Here is an 8628-nt window from a genome sequence, read left to right as displayed (position 1 = left end):
TGATGTGACCCACTGAACCCATCTTTTGGGATCACTCTGCAATGCTTTTATGGGACTTGGAGGCAGAGGGAACATGCAAACATGAAGCCTATTTGCTTACTGTGCCATGAGTAATAAAGTCATTTATATATGACCAGAAATTTTGCACTTTCTGCTAGCATGCAGGAAATAGTAAAAGATTAAAATGTTAGTTTGCAAGTTACAGTAAATCTCAGATAATTCAGTTATTGATAAGTGACAATACAATTTACACTCTCATCAACAATGTATAATGCTATTGAATATTCCATATTCCTCCCCAAATTTGATATTGTTCAATGCATTTTTAAAATATTTATGCTTGATAAAGAATTTTAAGTTGATTTTTTTTTCATTAAGACCTTAATTTTTTTTTTTCTTTTTTTGGCTTCCATTGTTTTTGATAAGAAGACCAATCATTTTATTATTATTCTCTTTTATGTAGTATTTCTATCAGATTCCCTTGTGACTTATTTCTCTATTGTTTCCAAAAACTAATTATGTGCCATCCAATTTTATATGTGCTTTTCCTAAGAGTTTAAGATTTTTATAAGTTTTATCAAATTGGGAAATTGTTAAACATTTTCTTAAATGTATTTTTAGCCTACCTGAGGTCAACACAAATTGAATATATATTTGACTGCTTTATATTGATTCACAATTCACTGAAATACTGTTCATTTTTTTCTTTTGCCTGCACTTTTCTCTTTGAATTTCTGCTAGTTATTTTTGATCACCATGTCATTAAGTTCACTAATGTTTTCTTCAACGGGATCTAATCAGTTGTTATTCTCATTCAGTAACTTCTAGATTTCCTATAGTATAGTTTTCTGCTTAAGAATTTTCTTTGCTTCCTTTTTATATCTTCTATTTCTGCCCCCAAACTGTTTTTTTTCTTTAAATATTTGAGCAAGTTGATAACACTTTTTTTTTTGAGAGTGAGTGAGGGAGGGTGTGCCTGCACACAAGCAGTGGGGGGTGGGGCAGAGGGAGAGGGAGAGAGAGAATATGAAGCTGGCCATGGAGCCCAACGCAGGACTTGATCTCATGACACTGAGATCGTGTGACCTGAGCAGAAATCAAGAGTTGGCTGCTTAACCAACTGAGCCACCTGGGTGTCCCTAGGTTGATAATACTTATAATAGGTGTTTCAAAATCATCCACCATATCTATCATTTCTGTGTCTATTTGTAATGATTGATTTTCTCTTGTCACATTTTCCCATTTCTTCATAATGTATTAGGTTTTTTTTTTTTTTAATTGCAGACCAACAGTGTGACTGTTACATTGTTTCATATAACAGAATTTTTTTTCTTTTATTTAATGACAGTTAAATAAAGCATTTTGGTTATTTATAAATCAAAGTGATCTTGTTAAGACTTTGTAAGCTTTGTTAAGTATGTGTCTAAATGATTCTAATATTATGTTAACCTTACTACTAAGAAATGCCCTAGTTCGTTACTGAATTCCCAAGTATTCAGTGAAGACATTTACACTCTGTGTGAGCATTGGGAAATGTTTACCTTATAGTATTCCTGACATTTGCTGTCTGGCCTCATATAGCACTTTACCCTATGCATGAATGCATTAGTATTCAAGCAATAGACTCAAAGATACCTGCTATGGACAATATTTGTTTCATTCATATATTGAAGCCTTATTCCTAGTGAAATGGTATTTGGAGGTGGGATCTTTGGGAGGTAATTAGGTCATGAGGATAGAGCACTGGTGAATGAGATTAGTATCCTTAAAAGAAGAAACATGAGAGAGATGATCTTCCTTTCCATCTTATGGAGATACAGCAAGAAGGCATCTGTCTGCAATCATGAAGATTACCCTTATGAGGAACTAAATAGTCTGGCCCCTTGATCTTGGACTTCCTAGCCTCCACTACTGCAAGAAATTAAGGTCTATTGTTCTAGCCACTCAATCTATGGTATTTTTGTTATAGCAGACCAAACTAATAATGACAATACTTTCATGCAGGTTTCTGGAGCTCTTTTTCTGTGCAGTCCATTCTTTCTATAGTACTCCCATTCCTGTCCACAATTTTCATCCAGAAGACTTCCTGAATTCTAATCTCTGATGCTTCAACTTAGCTAGACTGTTATACTTTGCATCGACTTCCTAGATACATTACTGCCAGGGAAATCACCTCAGAAATCAGCCAGGGAAATTATAGGACTTTCATCATATGTTTCCCCTTTCTCAGAATCAGAGTTCCTGTGGTCCAGTGCATGAAAGTACTTGTTTTGTTTTATATTTTGCCCAATTTTTTCTTTAAAGATTTTTATTTATTTATTTGACAGAGAGAGAGATAGCAAGAGCAGGAACACAAGCAGGGGGAGTGGGAGAGGGAGAAGCAGGCTTCCTGCCAAGCAGGGAGCCCGATGTGGGACTCGATCCCAGGACCCTGGGATCATGACCTGAGTGGAAGGCAGACGCTTAATGACTGAGCCACCCAGACATCCTATTTTGCCCAATTTTTTAGTAGCTTGTGAAAAAGGGCCAACTTTAGTACTAGTTATTTTAATAGGATGAAAACAAGTCTCTGACACTTGTATTTAAATTAAAAATCAAAATTACAGTTGGGAATGGACCAAGATAGCAATAAAAGAGGCTCCTGAACTAGCCTTCAACCATAGGTATATTGAATGTACAGCTATACATGAAGCAATTACCACTGAATAAAATCCAAAAAGTAGTTGAACAACCCCTAAACACTGGGTAAGTGAGAATACAGTCACATTGAAGTGGGTAGGAAAAGCTGAGTCACTCCCACCATACAAACACCTCCAGCACAGTGACATACAATTGGGAGAGAACCCCCTCCCCCCAACTCCCAGCTTCTCCTCTAAGCAGCAAAGGGTTTGGATCATACATCTAGTGCCCCAACTTTTAAGACTTCCCCTAAGGGATGTGTCCCCCAATACACCCAGCTCTGAAAACCAATGAGGCTTGCATCCAGGAGACCCACATGATTACAGCAAACATATAGCAGTTGCTAACAAGCACATGAGCACTTGTAGCAGCTATTCCCCCAGGCCTCAGTGTATAGGGAACAAAGCCTGACCATCTCTGTTTTTGTCTGAAAGGAATCCAGCTACATACTTTAAAAGCTATGGTTTGAGGGCCAGACTTCTAATTTAGCACATATTTAGGGACCAGCTATAATTTTCCCAAGAGACTGGGAAAAATGGTAGACATCTCCAGCTTCTCCCTCTGCTTCACACCAAGATACCAATAACTCCCTGGAAGAGCTTGCATACATTTATGGTTTTCAGATTTTATGGCTCCTGTCTGAGGACCCCAGAGAACCTGGCTCTAATAACCAATGGAGCTTGCATTCATAAATCACACAGGACTGTAGCAGATAAAGAAGCAGTCCTTAATGGGCACAAGAGCACCCAAAGAAATTCCAGGACCAGATGGTTATGCTGGTAAAATTCCACTAAATATTTAAAGAAAAACTAATATAAATTTTTTGCACACTATAATAAAAAAAAGGAAGGGATATTCCAAACTTATTTTATGAAGTCAGCATTACCCTGTTGATACCAAAGCCAGACAAGGACACTACAATAAAAGAGAACTGGAAGAGGGAGAATACCACTCAACTTAAATGTCAGCATCAAAGGCTCACCAAAACTGGGACTGGGTCTGGGGGAAGAAGGTGGGGTAAGAGGACCATGAGCGCTCCATGGCCTCCGTTTACAAATTGAAACCATTCACATCCAAGTCAATAAACTGGTGAATGATCTGAAGACTGGCAGAACAAACTCCACAACTCAATATAGAGAAGAAGCACATCTGAAAGGTTAGGAAAGTCAGAAAGGTGGAGGGAGGCTGCCTCTAGGAGGGAGGAAGATGTGTGTGAGGAGAGGGCAGAGAAATGAGCCCTTGCATCAGGGAGCTTACACAGGGAAGATTAATCCCCAAAATATTTGGCTTTAAAACCAGAGAGGCTGAATTCTGTGAGTTTTTTAAAACCAGTGGGACTTGGAGCCTAGAGCTTTAAAATTCAGCTGATTCAGGACAAGGCAATCCAGGAGGGCAAGTGATAGCTGGGTCACCACTCCTACAGAGACAGCAGCAGCCTCTGCTAGACTCATCTATATGCTGTCCACAAGAGACTCATTTTAGACCTAAAGATTGAAAGTGTGGAGATGGAGAAACATCTATCGTGCAAATGGATGTCAAAAGAAAGCCAGAGTAGCAATATTTATATTGGACAAAATAAACATTAAAACAAAGACTGTAACAAGAGACAAAGAAGGACAATATATAATAATAAAGGGGAAAATCCAATAAGAAGATATAACAATTATAAATATTTATGCACCCAACATAAAAGAACCCAAATATAGAAAACGGTTCATACAAATAGAAAGGAACTAATCGATAATAATACAATAATAGTAAGGGACTTTAACACCCCATTTACATCAATGGACAGATCATCTAAACAGAAAATCAACAAGGAAAAATAACTTTGAATGATGCACTGGAAAAGATGGGTTTAACAGATGTATTCAGAACATTCCATCCTGAAACAGCAGAATACACATTCTTTTCAAGTGCACATGGAACATTCTCCAGAAGAGATCACATATTAGCCCATTGGACAAGCCTCAACAAATTCAAAAAGAGTGAAATCATACCATGCATCTTTTCTGATCATAATACTATGAAACTAGAAGTTAACCACAAGAAAAAAGTCTGGAAAGGCCACAAATACATGGAAGTTAAATAAATGCTACTAAACAATTTATGGGTCAACTATCAAATAAAGGAAGAAATCAAAAACTACATGGAAACAAATGAAAATGAAAATGCAATGGTCCAAAAGCCTCTGGGATGCAGCAAAAGCAGTTGTAGGAGGGAAGTTTATAGCAATATAGGTTTATCTCAAGAAGCAAAAAAAAACCTCAAACAACCTCACCTGACATGTAAAAGAGCTAGAAAAAGAACAAGTGAAGCCTAAAGCCAGCAGAAGAAAGGAAATAATAAAGATTAAAGCAGAAATAAATCATTTAGAAACTAAACAAACAATAGAACAGATCAATGAAACCAGGAGCTGGTTTGTTGAAAAAAATTAATAAAATTGATAAACTCTAGCCAGAATTATCAAAAAGAGAAAAACCCAAATAAAATCACAAATGAGAGAGGATAAATAACAATTGACACCACAGAAATATAAACAATTATAAGAGAACATTATGTAAAATTATATGCCAACAAATTAGACAACCTAGAAGAAATGGATAAATTCCTAGAAACATATAAACTGCCAAAATTGATCAGAAGAAATAGAAAATTTGAATAGATTGATAATCAGCGAGTAAATTGAATCAGTAATCAAAACGCAAAAGTCCCAACAAACAAAAGTCCAGGACCAGATAGCTTCACAGGCAAATTCTACCAAACATTTAAAGAAGACTTAATATCCATTCTTCTCAAGCTATTACAAAAAATAGAAAAGGAAGGAAAACTTCCAAATTTATTCTATGAGGCCAGCATTATCCTGATGCCAGAACCAGACAAATACACCAATAAAAAAGAGAACCACAAGCCAATATCCCTGATGAACATAGATGCAAAAATCCTCAAAAAATACTAGTAAACCAAATCCAACAATTCACTAAAAAATTCATTCACTACAACCAAATGGGATTTATTCCTGGTTTGCAAGGGTTGTTCTACATTCACAAATCAATCAATCAATGTTACACATCACATCAATAAGAAAAAAGATAAGAAACATATGATTATTTAAAGTAGATGCAGAAAAAGCATTTGACAGAGCAACATCCATTCAAGATAAAAACCCTCGGAAGAAGCGGAAGAAGATGGCACTCACCAGCTTTTTACGTGCACCTACTCAGCTATCTCAGGACCAGCTTGAGGCTGAAGAAAAGGCAAGATCTCAGAGATCATGACAGACCTCACTGGTCTCCTCCCGAAGAGAACCTCCCCCATACGGGTACCGGAAAGGCTGGATACCTCGGTTATTAGAGGATTTTGGAGGTGGAGGTGCTTTTCCAGAGATCCATGTGGCCCAGTATCCACTGGATATGGGGCAAAAGAAAAAAATGTCAAATGCACTGGCCATTCAGGTGGATGCTGAAGGAAAAATTAAATATGATGCAATTGCTCGGCAAGGACAGTCAAAAGACAAGGTCATTTATAGCAAGTATACTGACCTGGTTCCCAAGGAAGTTATGAATGCAGAGGACCCAGACCTGCAAAGACCTGATGAAGAAGCCATTAAAGAGATAACAGAAAAGACAAGGGTAGCCTTAGAAAAATCCATATCATAGAAGGTTGCTGCAGCCATGCCAGTTCAAGCTGCTGATAAACTGGCTCCCGCTCAATATATTCGATACACACCATCTCAACAAGGAGTGGCTTTCAACTCTGGAGCTAAACAGAGAGTTATTCAGATGGTGGAAATGCAGAAAGATCCAATGGAGCCTCCAAGGTTCAAGATCAGTAAGAAAATTCCCCGAGGACCACCTTCCCCTCCTGCACCTGTCATGCATTCTCCTAGCTGAAAGATGACCGTGAAGGAGCAACAAGAGTGGAAGATCCCTCCTTGTATTTCAAACTGGAAAAATGCAAAGGGGTATACAATTCCATTAGACAAATGTCTTGCTGCTGATGGAAGAGGCCTGCAGACAGTTCACATCAATGAGAACTTCACCAAGCTGGCCGAAGCCCTCTATATTGTTGATCGGAAGGCTCGTGAAGTTGTAGAAATGTGTGCTCAAGTAGAGAGAAAGATGGCTCAAAAAGAAAAGGAGAAACATGAAGAGAAACTTAGAGAAATGGCCCAGAAAGCCAGGGAGAGAAGAGCTGGGATCAAAACCCATGTGGAAAAAGAGGATGGGGAGGCACGTGAGAGGGATGAAATCCGGCATGGCAGGCGAAAAGAGAGACTGCACAACAGGAATCTTTCCAGGGCAGCTCCTGATAAGAGGTAGTAACCACATAGAAATGAAAATTGAGATATCAGTGAAGTCATTGCTCTTGGTGTGCCCAATCCTCGGATGTCCAATGAAGTTCAGTATGACCAAAGGCTTTTTAACCAGTCCAAGGGTATGGACAGTGGTTTTGCAGGTGGAGAAGATGAAATTTACATTTATGATCAAGCCTGGAGAGGTGGTAAAGATATGGCCCAGAGTATTTACAGGCCCAGTAAAAATCTGGACAAGCACATGTATGGTGATGACCTAGAAGCCAGAATAAAGACCAACCGATTTGTTCCCGATAAAGAGTTTTCTGGTTCAGACCATAGGCAAAGAGGCCGAGAAGGACCTGTTCAGTTTGAGGAAGATCCTTTTGGTTTGGACAAGTTTTTGGAAGAAGCCAAACAGCACGGTGGCTCTAAAAGACCCTCAGATAGCAGCTGCCCCAAGGAACATGAGCATGAAGGCAAGAAGAGGAGGAAGGAGTGGATACACCTCTCTTCAAAGTGAATGAACTTTTATCCATAACCCTAATGATGCAATTCAGATGGGCAAACACTTTGTAAATGGCCAGGATAAAAACCAAATCTGGGTGTCAGACCCCAGCACTACTTTTTATTATGGGAGTAAGGGGTGGGGGATGGAAAATTCTTTGAACTATTTAGTTTTTTTTAAAGAGTGGGTTGTGTTTGTGCTTCTCCTACCTTTTGGCATTTATAGAACATACTGCCCCACACATGAAATTAAGACCACTTCCTTTTATGTGACATTAGTACTTTGGGGTTAATGTTTTGTGTAAGAATGACTGCTGATGAATAAAGTTGCCCCAACCACAGGGAGTAGAAGGATGTTCACATACTGGAACTGTCCTGCCAAATGACGTTTGCCCCTATTGCGCTCTGTTTTAGTTTGGAGTGGGGAAAGTAAGCTCTTGCTTGGTGCAACTGTTTGTTTCAAATAAAAACATTTAGACCAAAAAAAAAAAAAAAGATAAAAACCCTCAACAAAGTAGGTTTAGAGAGAACATATCTCAATATAATAAAGGCCATATATGAAAAATGTACAAGTAACATCATCCTCAGTCGGAAAAAACTGAAAGCTTCCCCCCAAGGTCAGGAAAGAGACAAGGATAGCCACTCTTACCACTTTTATTCTACATAGTACTGGAAGTCCTAGTCACAGAAATCAGACAATAAAAAGAAATTAAAGGCATCCAAATTGGTAAGGAAGAAGTAAAACTTTCACTATTTGCAGATGACATGATATTATATCTAGAAAACCTAAAAGACTTGACCAAAAAAACTACTAGAACTGATAAACAAGTTCAGTAAAGTCTCAGGATACAAAATCAATGTACAGAAATCTGTTGCATTTCTATACACCAATAATAAAGGAGCGGAAAGAGAAACTAATAAAACAATCCCATTTACAATTTCACCAAAAATAGTAAGATACGCAGGAATAAATTAACCAAAGAGGTGAAAGACTTGTCCTCTAAAACCATAAAACACTGATGAAAGAAATGGAAGATGACACAGAAATGGAAAGAAACTCTATGTTCCTGGATTGAAAAAATATTGTTAAAATGTCTATACCACCCAAGCAATCTACACATTTCATGCAATCCCATCAAAATACCAAC

General features: G+C 38.1%; 1 pseudogene; it reads left to right on the top strand.

Moving 5' to 3' along the window:
- Positions 1-5867: 5867 nt before the first annotated feature.
- Positions 5868-7500, top strand: LOC110578424 (annotated as a pseudogene).
- Positions 7501-8628: the final 1128 nt, after the last annotated feature.

Source organism: Neomonachus schauinslandi, chromosome 1 (assembly GCF_002201575.2).
Source record: "Neomonachus schauinslandi chromosome 1, ASM220157v2, whole genome shotgun sequence".
In the NCBI taxonomy this organism is placed as follows: domain Eukaryota; kingdom Metazoa; phylum Chordata; class Mammalia; order Carnivora; family Phocidae; genus Neomonachus; species Neomonachus schauinslandi.
This window is presented reverse-complemented; position numbering and strand designations above follow the sequence as displayed.